The sequence below is a fragment of the Piliocolobus tephrosceles genome, chromosome 21 (assembly GCF_002776525.5).
Source record: "Piliocolobus tephrosceles isolate RC106 chromosome 21, ASM277652v3, whole genome shotgun sequence".
Classification (NCBI taxonomy): Eukaryota; Metazoa; Chordata; class Mammalia; order Primates; family Cercopithecidae; genus Piliocolobus; species Piliocolobus tephrosceles.
The window spans coordinates 39558816-39572468 of NC_045454.1; positions in this window are offsets into that span (position 1 = coordinate 39558816).

Genomic DNA, 13653 nt, shown 5'->3' on the forward strand with positions numbered 1-13653 from the left:
ATTTATTTATTTATTTATTTATTTATTTATTTATTTATTTATTTATTGAGACGGAGTCTCACTCTGTCGCCCGGGCTGGAGTGCAGTGGCCAGATCTCAGCTCACTGCAAGCTCCACCTCCTGGGTTCACGCCATTCTCCTGCCTCAGCCTCCCGAGTAGCTGGGACTACAGGCGCCCGCCACCTCGCCCGGCTAGTTTTTTTGTATTTTTTAGTAGAGACGGGGTTTCACAGTGTTAGCCAGGATGGTCTCGATCTCCTGACCTCGTGATCCACCCGTCTCGGCCTCCCAAAGTGCTGGGATTACAGGCTTGAGCCACCGCGCCCGGCCGCTTGTTCTGAACTTTATATAAATGTTTCATCTTTATCCTAAGCAATCATCACCATGTAACATACTATAAATTTCACTTATCTTGTTTGTACCTGTTTTCCCTTTAGAATGTCAATGCTCTGAGGGCAGGATTCCTGTTAATCATGTTCACTCCCATATTCCCTCCAAGTAGCAGTTGATTCTTGTCAAATTATCAAGCCAGTTAAGGAACTTCCAGTAAAATAGGTCAGATTGGCCAACTGCAGTGGCTCACGCTTATAATCCCAACACTTTGGGAGGCTGAGGTGAGAGGATCTCTTGAGGCCAGGGGTTTGAGACCAGCCTTGGCAACAAAGCAAGACCCCATCTCTAAAAAAAAAAAAAAAAAAAATAGCCGGGGGGCATGGTGGTGTACACCTGTGGTCCCAGCTACTTGGGAGGCTGAGGCAGGCGGATCGCTTGAGCCCAGGAGGTTGAGGCTGCAGTGAGCTATGACTGTGCTACTGCACTCCAGCCTGGGTGACAGGGTGAGACTCTGTTCCCATCATCCCCACAAAATAGGTCAGATATTGGAGAAGAAACTTTCTCTATCCTATGGGTTACCAGTCTATGGAGTGCAAAGAAAATCCGAGATTGAGAAAAAGGACTCCAGGAGTAGCAGGTTTTTAAATTAAAACATTTAATTTATTTCCCTGATAATATCTTTTAAAATTATTTATTAGAAAAAAAAATATATATATATTTTGTGAAAGCACAGAAACCAGAGGGGGAAAATCACCCATATTTGGGAGACCACCACATTTTCATACTGTAATTTTAATGGCTATAGAAAGGTCTTTTCCTTATAACCTACTGTTGGGTATATTTTGACATTATACATAATGCTACAATCAAATCTTTACATACGTTTTCCCTTCATTGGGATTCGTTTCTTTGTATTAGATTTCCAGGATTAGTTTTACTGAGTCAAAAATGAGTACTATTTTAATGGTGTCTTATACGTATGGTTTTTCCAAAGGGTTGTATCAATTTACACATCTAACAGCAATGCTTGAGTCTATTCATTTCAATGCATACAGACCAGCATTGGGTTTTATTGTTTTAAAAACATTTTTTGGGCCAGGCACAGTGGCTCATGCCTGTAATCCCACACTTTGGGAAGCCAATGTGGGAAAATTGCCTGACCCCAAGAGTTGGAGACCAGCCTGGGTCATGTGGGGAAACTCCATCTCTACTAAAAATACAAAAATTAGCCAGACGTGGTGGCACGCACCTATAGTCCCAGCTTCTATGGAGGCTGAGATGGGACGACTGCTTGAGCCTGGGAAGTCGAGGCTGCAGTTAGCCATGAGTACACCACTGTACTCCAGCCTGTGCAATAGAGCAAGATCCTGTCTCAAAAAAATATTTTTTGTTGTTAATTTAATAGGCAAAATGGCATCACCTTATTATTTTTATTCTGGTTTATTTAATAGGAAGTGAGGTTAGTTATTCTATAAATATTCATTGAGCAACTTCTCCGTGGCAGAACTTGTGCTGGGTCTGGGGTACTAGTGAGTAAAGCAGATATGTGTTCTGTGCCCTTGAACTTACCACCTGGTGGCGAGTGTCTCTCCGAGTCCACAGAGGAAACAGAGTTCACTCTCCAGCCCCAAGATATTTGAAAGGAAGAGGCATTAAGGAGGAGCTTTGCTGGGTGTGGTGGCTCATGCCTGTGATCCCAGCACTTTGGGAGGCTGAGGTGGGCGGATCACTTGAGCCCAAGAGTTTGAGACCGACCTGGGCAACATAGTGAGACCCCATCTCTACAAAAAATTCAAAAATTAGCCAGGCGTGGTGGCACATGCCTGTAGTCCCAGCTACTCAGGGGGCTGAGGCAGGAGGATCACCTGAGCCTGGGAGATTGAGGCTGTAGTGTGCTGTGATCATATCAATGCACTCCAGCCTGGGTAACAGAGAGAGACCCTGTCAAAAAATAAATAAATAAATAAAATAAGAAAAAAGAAACAAACAAAGAAAAGAAAAGGAAGGGCTTCCTTACAGAGGTGTGGACAGAGTTAACCCACGTGGGACATTGGCCACCCAGAGGCTAGCAATAGCAGGAAACCCCTACCATCCCTGGATTGATGAAATTGCAATGTTGGAGCCAGTGGGAGCTGGAATGATGAGGGAGGAGCTGCTGGCAGGAGCTGTCATCGTGGAAGGGATCAGCCACTGCCAGAGATGTGGCACCAAAGCAGGGAGCGAATAGGGGAAGAAGTGCCCTTCCTGGGCCCGCTGCGTTTTAAATTATAAAAGTCATGCTACCTTACTCACTCGTGAATTCATCCGACAGTTCTTGAGGGCTTATGAAGCTAAATAAAATTGGTTTCTGCCCTCATGAAGTCTTCCTTTTTAACATTACTTTTATTATTTATTTATCGCTTGAGACAGGGTCTCGTGCTGTTGCCCAGGATAAAATGCCGTGACATGATCATAGCTCACTGCAGCTTCAACTTCCTGGGCTCAATTGATCCTCCCACCTCAGCCTCCTGAGAAGCTGGGACTACAGGTGTGTGCCACCACACCCAGCTCATTTTTGTATTTTTAGTAGAGGCAGGGTCTTGCTGTATTGTCCAGGCTGGTCTCGAGTTCCTGGGCTCAAGTGTTCCTCCTGCTTTGGCCTCCCAAAGTGCTGGGATTCCAGGTGTGAGCCACTGCACCCAGCCTCAAGAAGTCTTATGTGGAGAAACAGGCTGGTAAAAAGACTTTTTCAGAACATACATGTGTATCAGTTAAAATTTTTATTTGGTGGTATATAAAACAAAAATACTGCAGTGGCCCAAGGATGTTCAGCCAGGACCAAGGTTGGCTTGGTCTTTTCCTCATGGTCAGTCTCAGGATGGCTGCTGCTGCCCCAGCCATCACATCAGTGCTTCAGACAGAAAGAAGGAAGAAGATCAAAGGACAAAGGTCAGTTGAGATCAGCATCCTTATGTTTGATTGGTCAGAATTGTTCACGCGGCTGCGTATCTCTGCAAAGGTGCCCAGGAAATGTAGTTCTGTTTTATTGCTGGGTTCTGAAAGCTAGGGAAGTTATGAGGGGATAATGGATGGGTGGGTAACCAGTGGTCTCTGAAACACTCTATCTCAGGCATCTAGTACAGTGCCTGCAACATAGTAGCAGCTTAATAATTGTTTGTTGCATGAGTAAATAAACAACAGATGACAGCAGGGCAGTTTGTATGATCAAGGTGGCTGCAAACAACAATGGAAGCAGAGACACAGACTCTAATCCATCTGGCATTGGTGAGGGGTAGGCAGCAAAGAGAGAAAGAAGAGTGGAACTGCCCTTAGTGGGAGCTAGTTAGGTGTAATCGTCTCCTTCTAGCTTGAGAAGTCCTCATCTAGTCTTGCCAAACATCCTATCCCCACGATTATTTTGTTTTCTCACTTCATGTCTTTCTTTAGCTCCGTTATGTTTATCTTTGTGTTCAGACAATCCTGGGTCTTACAGAAGGGTAGATGAAGGCATACTAATGTTAGATTAAACAGATTCTCACATGAGGAAGGGACTTTGCCGTTCTCCGTCTACTCCCTGATGGCATTTTATTGGCTTTGATAGCTGTAGAAGCTTATTTGGGGATTTTTTTCTGGCAAAATTCCCAGAGAGCAGGGTTTATCTAAACTGGCTAATATGCAGCATTTGCGAATAATTATTAATAGATGTTTGCATTTTCATTCTTTATGAATACTGCTGTGGGGTGATTCTATAATTCAAGGGAGAAGTGGTGAGTGAATTGTTATCTTCCCCCAACACTACCCTCTCCCTCCCACCTCCCCGCCCCAGTTTTCTTCCCCTCAGCGGATGGCAGAGCTGTGTCCTCAGGCTGCTCATGTCAAAATCCCTGAGGCATTCTTGACTTCTCTTCTCCAGGCATCCTCCACTTCCGATCCATAAGCAACACCTGTCTGCTTTACCATCTCAATACGTCCAGAATTAATTCACCGCGGTATCCACCTGGTCACGCCCTCCCCCCGCCCCCCACCTAACCCATGTGGTTTCTTCTTCCTCCCCTCCTGCTTCTGCTTTCTTTCCCATCTGCTCTCCTCACCAGAGGGCACCTGTAAACACCTGAGCCAGGCTAAGGTCCCTCCTCTGCTCAGAATCCTCCACAGCTCCTACCTCACTCACCATAGGAGCCAAAGTCCCACCTGTGGTCCACAAGACCCTGCATGATCTGCCCCCCGTCTGCTTTTCGGTACACACCAAGCACGTTGCTGCCCCAGGGCCTTTGCATAGGCTGTTCCCTTGTCCTAGAGTGCTCTTCCCACGGATTTCTGATGGTAGCCTTCCTTGCCGCTTTCAAATGTCTGCTTGATTTTTATCTTACCAAGGAGGCTTCCCTGATCATCCTCTCTGGATCCCACCGAAGCAGGGTTGTTGTCTGGGGTAAATACAGGAAGTTTCTCCTCACATACCAAGGGAATCAAGGACAGACACAAGAAGTGGGTTTAGCAGCAGAGGTGTAATAGGCAAAAGAAAGAGAAAGGAGAATAGCTCTTTCTCTTGTGTGAAAGGGGCTTCCGAATGGGGCTTCCCACCCATGGCAGAGTGCACCAGATTTTATAGACAGGCTTGAGGGGGCGGTGTCTGATTTGCATAGGGCCCAAAGATTGGCTGGACCAGGTGTGACGTTGACATAGCACGTGGGGAAGCTGGCTGCCTCGCCCTAATTTTATGCAAATAGGGTCTTTGCCTCGCTGGTGCCATGTTAGCTGCTGCTTACCGTACACGTGGCTGACAAAGAGAAGGGAAGATGAGGCCGCCATTTTGAACATGCCTAGTCCCAGGTAGCCTTTTCCTGTTGGCGCAGCTGCCCGCATTCACCTGGCAAATTTCCAGTTTGCTTGACTATGTCTGCAGCTCGATTTTACAGGCTGCTCTTTGTTAGAAAAGAAATGATTTGGGGGCTGCTTTTCTTGAAAAGGAAAATCTTATTGAGGACTCGCATATCCTCACTATCTGCCTAAATAATTTCTTCTTAGCTCCTATATCACCACCTTACTTTTCTATAATACATGATGTCTACCACATTGAACAATTATTTGTTGTCTGTTTTTCTGAATTTGAGTGTCAGCTCCATGAGGGCAGCTATTGGGGGTCATCTCATTCCGGGCTGTATCCCAGGTGCCTAGAATAGCGCCTGGCCTACAGTGGTGTTCAACAAATACATGTAATCTGTGAGGAGTAGAAATATCTCCCCAAATGTTTCTGATGGCAGGGCACATTTGTACAGGCAGTTTGGAAAAACACTGAGAAATACGTATCAAGAGTCATACAAACGTTGCAATTTCGCATCTAATCCAGTCATTCCACATGTCGGATAAAATCGTCATAGCTAAACGCACAAAGACATATCATTACTCATTTCCTTATTGCTTTTAAAAGCATCTCATCAGAAACATTATTAAAAGTTCATAAAAAAGGAATAAGTAAATAAATTAAATGAATGTAGCCATCAAAGATAATGGTGGTTGTAATATGATTTTAAGTAAGAAAGTGCTAGAGGAAACCTATTCATTTCAGAGTACTAAGTACTAGAAAAAGCTGCTTAAACTGAATCCACTGAATACAGGAATCTGAATTTCACAGGGAGCAGCAGTTTGGGGGTGATGAGAGAGATGCAATTGGGACTTTGTCCTGTAAAATGAAGCCACACTTTCTAAGCCTCAGTTAATTTTTTAATTGTGTTCAACAGAGTTTAAATAGCAATTCCAAACATGATCAGCTTCTTAGAATGAACAAAGAATCAAAAGTTGATACAGTCAGCCCTACACACTGAATCCACAGGTTCAACGAACCGTGGGTTCAACAAGTTGCAGATGTAAAATGTAATTAGGCCTGCAATGATTGCGTCTGTACTGAACATGTACAGACTTTTTTCTTGTCATTATTCCCTAAGCAATACAATAACTGTTTACATAACATTTACATGATCTTGGGTATTACAATTAATCTAGAGATGACTTAAAGCATACTGGGCTAGGCGCAGTGGCTCATGCCTTTAACCCTAGTACTTTGGGAGGCTGAGACAGGAGGATTGCTTGAGGCCAGGAGTTTAAGACCTGCCTGGGCAACATAGCAAGATTGTCTCTACAAAATATGTATGTGTGTGTGTGTATATATATATATATTTTTTTTGTTTTGTTTTGTTTTTTAAATTAGCTGAGCGTGGTGGTGTACACTTTTAGTCCCAGCTACTGGGGAGGCTGAGGTGGGAGGATCACTTGAGCCTGGGAGGTTGAGGCTGCAGAGAGCCGAGATGGTGCCACTGCACTCCAGCCTAGGCGACAGAGTGAGACCCTGTCTCAAAAAATAAATGAATAATTAATTAATTAAAGTGTGCTGGAGGATGTGCACAGGCTATTTGCAAACACGGCGCCATCTTACTTTGGGGACTTGAGCATCTGTAGATTTTGGTATCCATCCAGGATTCCTAGAACCAAACCCTCATGGATACCTAGGGATGACTGTGTTCAAGTGTGCCTTATTTCCCAACAAAATTGTATGGTAGAACAACAGAACACCTTTCATTTCATCTTTGACTTCAGTGGTGTAATTTTTTTCCCCCAACTTTTAAGTTCCAGGGCACATGTGCAGGTTTGTTACACAGGTAAACATGTGCCGCGGTGATTTGCTGCACAGATCATACCATCATCTAGATATTAAGCCCAGCATCCATTAGCTCTTCTTCCTGATGCTCTCCCTTCCACCCCCTACCTTCAAAAAGGCCCCATCATGTGTTGTTTCCCTCTGTGTGTCCATGTGTTCTCATCATTCAGCTCCCGCTTATAAGTGAGAACATGCGATATTTGATTTTCTGTTCCTGCGTTAGTTTGCTGAGGATAATGGCTTCCAGCTCCATCCACGTCCCTGCAAAGGACATGATCTCGTTCCTTTTTATGGTTGCATAGTATTCCATGGTGTATATGTACCATATTTTCTTTATCCAGTCTATCATTGATGGGCATTTGGGTTGGTTCCATGTCTTTGCTATTGTGAATAGTACTGCAATAAACATACACATGCATGTATCTTTATAACAGAACAATTTATATTCCTTTGGGCATGTACCTGGTAGTGGGAGAAAAAGGAATGCTTTTACACTTTTGGTGGGAATGTAAATTAGTTCAACTATTGTGGAAGACAGTGTGGCGATTCCTCAAAAACCTAGAGGCAGTTATGTAATCTCGGACTTTGGTGGAAATCATTTTGTGGGCCAAAACAAGGTGCCTCAGAGGGCCTTTTAAACCATTCGATCATCCATTCATTCAATTTATTTATTTATTTATTTATTTATTTATTTATTTATTTATTTATTTGAGACAGAGTCTTGCTCTGCTGCCCAGGCTGGAGTGCAGTGGTGTGATCTCGGTTTACTGCAACCTCTGTCTCCCAGGTTCCAGCAATTCTCCTGCCTCAGCCTCCCGAGTAGCTGGGATTACAGGCACCAGCCACCATGACTGGCTACTTTTCTTGTATTTCTAGTAGAGACGGGGTTTCACCATGTTGGCCAGGCTGGTCTCGAACTCCTGACCTCAGGTGATCTGCCTGTCTCAGCCTCCCAAAGTGCTAGGATTACAGGCGTGAGCCACTGCTCCCAGCCCATTCATTTTATTTCAAAGCATTAGTCACTATCATCCACTTGTCATCTTCTTCTGGATTGTTTACCAGCCTCATTGCAAGTTCCTCACTTAACGATGGCATTCTCTGCATTGCAAGTAGCTCTCCAACATCACTTTGATTGACTTCATGAAATCCTGCTGCCCCTTGCAAAGATTTTCAATGTTCAGTCTGCAGTTATTTCACATAGTTTTGAATTGTGTCATTGAATTTCAAACAACCATCAACAATCAGAGATAAACATTGACAAACACACTGATCTGATGGCTTCCACAGCAATGTTTGTGTTACTCCAAAATGGATGGTGGAGGGGGATAATTGTGAAGTTGTCAGTTCATTAGTGACAATTTTAATGTTAGAATGACTTTTGCTTCCCTAAACACATAACGGTGTAAATACTTGGATAATGAGCCATATAGTGAATACTCAGAGGATGAAAAACTATTGTATATAAAATCTTTAAACTATAATTACATTTGTGTGAGAAATAAAAACCTTAGCGGGGAGAATCAAACAGAAATATGATAAAATACCCAGTGTTTGTATTGGAGAAGTCATGGGAGAGTGTCTTTAAAATGTTGTGTTTTTTTCTTCTTTTGAGACTGTCTCACTCTGTCATCCCGGCTGGAGTGGTGCGTTCTTGGCTCACTGCCACCTCCGCCTCCCGAGTTCAAGTGATTCTCATGTCTCAGTCTCCCGAGTAGCTGGGATTACAGATGTGTGCCACCATGCCAGCTAATTTTTGTATTTTTAGTAGAGATGGGATTTCACTATGTTGGCCAGGCTGGTCTCGAACTCCTGACTCAGGTGATCTGCCTGTCCTAGCCTCCCAAAGTGCTGGGATTATGGGTGTGAGCCACCATGCCCAGCCTAAAATGTTTTAAAATAAAAATTACTTTACCTTTGCAAAAATTTTTAAAACAAGTGAAAGAAATTTGATTTATGGCTGGATGCAGTGGCTGACACCTTAGTCCCAGTGCTTTGGGACACTAAGGCTTGAACCCAGGAATTCAAGGCTGCAGTGAGCTATGATTGTACCACTGCACTCTAGCCTGGGTAACAAAATGAGACCCTGTCTCCTAAAAATATAAAAAGAAAGAAAAAAATTTAAAGAAAACTTTCAGACTCACTTTGTTTGTTTGTTTGTTTGAGATGGGGTCTTGCTCTGTCACCCAGGCTGAAGTACAGTGGTACAATCATGACTCACTGCAGCCTCAACCTCCTGGCCTCAAACAATCCTCCCACCTCAGTCTCCAAAGTAGCTGAGGCCACAGGCATGTGCCACCATGTCTGGCTATTTTTTTTTCAGGTAGGGTCTTGCTATGTTGCCCAGTCTGGTTTTGAACTCCTGGACACAAGCAAGCCTCCTGCCTTGGCCTCCCAGAGCTCTGAGTTTACCGGTGACAGCCACCACCCTGGCCACAATTGTTACATTCAGTGGGAGCTAATGTACTAAAATGTCCAAAGGACACAATTGCTTTTCACATGCTTTTGATATACCAGGAGCCCTCTCAGACTGTAGGAGGAGGGGAGTCACTTTGGTGATAACAAATGACTGTAAGTCGGAGGCAGTGAAAATTACCAACACCGCCACCCAGGCTCTGAGCCTATCTAACATGACTTTAACCCACGCAATCACCAATCATACGAACACTGCAATTTCCCTGTTTTACTAAGGAGCACGCTGAGGCCAGAGAGGTTGAACAGCTTGCCTAAGGTCATACAATTCCAACATATGCCGTGCCGCCTTGTGACACATCTTCGAGTCCAGTTAAATCTCTTTCCCCTGATTCTGGTCCCCCAAGGTGACTTGGTTTTTTCTTGATTTGGGAACAAATCACACTTTTATTCATAGAGTAACTTGGACAGAATTTATTTTTACACAGTATTGTTTTCCTCTCAATAACTGCGTTTATTTTCATGTATTGGAGGATTATACCACACTCTTCAGTAGAATTTTAAAGTTCTTTTCACAAGGGTTCTTCCCATTCCATAAGTTTATTTTCAATACAGTAGTTTATCCTGGTTTGCTTTTGTAAATGAGATTTTCCCCCCATTTTATTCACTGAGCAGTCATCATATATAGTTAGCATTATTATTATTTTATTATTTTTGAGATGGAGTCTTGCTCTGTGGCCCAGGCTAGAGTGCAGTGGCACAATCTCGGCTCACTGCAACCTCCACTTCCCGCATTCAAGAGACTCTCCAGCCTCTGCCTCCAGAGTAGCTGGGACTACAGGCACGCACCACCACTACTGGCTAATTTTTTGTATTTTTAGTAGAGATGGGGTTTCACCATGTTGGCCAGGCTGGTCCTGAACTCCTGACCTCAGGTGATCTACCTGCCTCGGCCTGCGGGATTACAGGTATGAGCCACTGAGCCTGGCCAAGTTTGTTTTCAGTACAATACTTCATCTTGTTTTGCTTTTTTAAATGAGACCTTTTTTCCCCATTTTATTCAGGAAGTAGTCATCATGCATAGTTAGTATTATTATCATTATTTTTGAGACAGAGTCTCACTCTGTCGCCCAGGCTGGAGTGCAATGGTGCGATCTCGGCTCACTGCAACCTCCACCTCCTGGGTTCAAGCTTTCTCCTGACTCAGCATCCCAAGTAGCTGGGATTATAGGCAGGCACCACCACACCCGGTAATTTTTGTATTTTTAGTAGAGACAGGGTTTTGCCATGTTGGTCAGGCCTGTCTTGAACTCCCGACCTCAGCCTCCCAAGGTGCTGGGATTACAGGCATGAGCCACTGCGCCCGGGCAGCATTGACTTTTATAATAATTTTTTGTTTGTTTGCTTTTGAGACAAGGTCTTGCCCTGTTGGCCAGGCTGGAATGCAGAGTTGTGATCATAGCTCACTGCAGCCTCATCCTCCTGCCTCATCCTCCTGCGTAGCTGGGACTACAAGTTTGCACCACCATGCCCTTGTAATATACTTTTTTTTTTTTTTCAGAAACAGGGTTTCTGCTATGTTGTCCAGGCTGGTCTTGAACTCCTGGTCTCAAGCAATTCTCCCACCTTGGCCTCCCAAAGCACTGGGATTACAAAGAAGAGCCACTGAGCCCGACTCAATTTTTATATTAATTTGTATAACTAGCCACCTTATGGAATTATCTCATTGTTTCTAATATTTTTATTTAACTTCCTATGTTTTCTAATTAGATCGTCATTTAATCTGCAAATAGTATTAATCTCTATACTTGTTCCTCTTAATTTCTTTTTTCCTATAGATACATAAGGTACATATTTCTGGGATCCACATGATATTTTGACACATGCGTCCAAGGAACACATAGTCCTCTGAGGCGTGCTCTTAAATGATGCCTCAGGTGAAAGTTGAGTGATTTCTGTCGGCATGGGATGAAAACCTTTCCACAACAAAAGACACAGACGCCGCCAAGGAAGGGAAGGCAAGAGACACAGAAGCGAGGTTTAATGGTCTGTCAAGTCAACCCATTAAGTGCTCTCTATGGGACAACATGCATTTGAACAGTCTGAACACGAATGGGTTCATGTTTCTCTCCACATGTAATTCTTAGGTGAAATTTTTATTCCCACCAATAAGTGATGCTGGGGTCTCTTTTTCTATTACCTTTATTTGATTGTGCCTCCAGTGGGTTTTTTTTTTTTTTTTTTGAGACGGAGTCTTGCTCTGTCATTCAGGCTGGAGTGCAATGGCAAGGTCTCGGCTCACTGTAACCTTCACCTCCTGGGTTCAAATGATTCTCCTGCCTCAGCCTCCTGAGTATCTGGGACTACAGGTGCGTGCCACTATGACTAGCTGTAATTTTTGTATTCTTAGTATAGACAGGGTTTCACTATGTTGGCCAGGCTGGTCTCGAACTCCTGACCTCATGATCTACCTGCCTTGGCCTCCCAAAGTGCTGGGATTACAGGCGTAAGCCACTGCGCCTGGCCTCCAGTGGGTCTTTTTCTGTTTCTGCCTTCTCTGTTTCTGGAGCACCAGGTGCTTCCCTGGACATGAGAGGCAATTTCTTTCTTTTTATTTTATTTTTAATTGTATTATTATTATTTTTTATTTTACGGTAAGTTCCAGGATACATGTGCAGAACGTGCAGGTTTATTACATAGGTGTACTTGTGCCATGGTGGTTTGCTGCACCTATCAACCCACCATCTAGGTTTTAAGCCCCACGTGCACTAGGTATTTGTCCTAATGCTCTCCCTCCCCTTCCCCACCACTGCCTGACAGGCTCCGGTGTGTAATGTTCCTTTCCCTGTGTCCATGTATTTTCATTCAACTCCCACTTATGAGTGAGAACATGCGATGTTTGGTTTTCTGTTCCTGTGTTAGTTTGCTAAGAATGATGGCTTCCAGCTTCATCCATGTCCCTGCAAAGGACATGATCTCATTCTTTTTTTTATGGCTGTGTAGTATTCCATGGTATATGTGTGCGACATTTTCTTTATCTAGTCTATCATTGGTGGGCATTTGTGATCCTTGTATTACATAGGTTCCAAGTCTTTGCTATTGTAAATAGTGCTGCAATAAACATATGTGTGCATGTGTCTTTATAGTAGAATGATTTATAATCCTTTGGGTATATAGCCAGTAATGGGATTGCTGCATCAAATGATAGTTCTGGTTCTAGATCCCTGAGGAATCGTCACACTGTCTTCCACAATGGTTAAGCTAATTTACACTCCCATCAACTGTGTAAAAGCGTTCCTGTTTCTCCACAGCCTCGCCAGCATCTATTGCTTCCTGACTTTTTAATAATCGCCATTCTGACTGGTGTGAGATGGTATCTCATTATGGTTTTGATTTGCATTGTAAGAGGCAATTTCAACTGCACTCAGTAAAGAGGATCGCCAATGCAGTCAGTGCTTATTTTCTACTACCCTGTGCTTGGGTATCGTATCTGTAGTCCCAGATACCCTGTCACATATAGAGGGAAGGCATTGTTCCATCCTTTTGTGATCCTATGGGGTGTGTCCTGCCTGCATCCTTATTTTGCAGATGAGGAAACTGAGACTTAAAGAGTTGAAATGATAGTTCAAACTCACATAAGTAGGGCCCAGCTTGGATGTTAGCATGCTATTATTATTCTTTGTTGCTGTTGCATTGTTCCTAGATGAGGAAACCATTTCTGAGGGGTCACGGGGCTCAGAAGCACAGGGCTGGGATAGTCATTCAGACAAGCACTGTCCAACAGAAATGCAACAAGGGAGCAGGGTGCTGTGGCTCATGCCTATAATCCCAGCTCTTTGGGAGGCTGAGATGGGAGGATTGCTTGAGGCCAGGAATTCGAGGCTGCAGTGAGCTATGATTGCACCGCTGTGTTCCAGCCTGAGCAACAGAGTGAGACCGTCTCTAAAGAAAAAAGAAAAAAGAGGCCAGGCGCATTGGCTCGTGCCTGTAATCCCAGCACTTTGGTAGGCCGAGGGGGGTGGATCACTTGAGGCCAGGAGTTCGAGATCAGCCTGGCCAACATGGTGAAACCCCAACTCTACTAAAAATACAAAAATTAGCCCAGTGTGGTGGCAGGTGCCTGTAATCCCAGCTACTCGGGAGGCTGAGGCAGAAGAATTGCTTGAACCCAGGAGGCAGTGGTTGCAGTGAGCTGAGAGCTACTGCTATACTCCAGCCTGGGTAACAGAGCAAGACTCCATCTCAAACAAACAAACAAAAATAAGTGCAGGGCTTGGCAG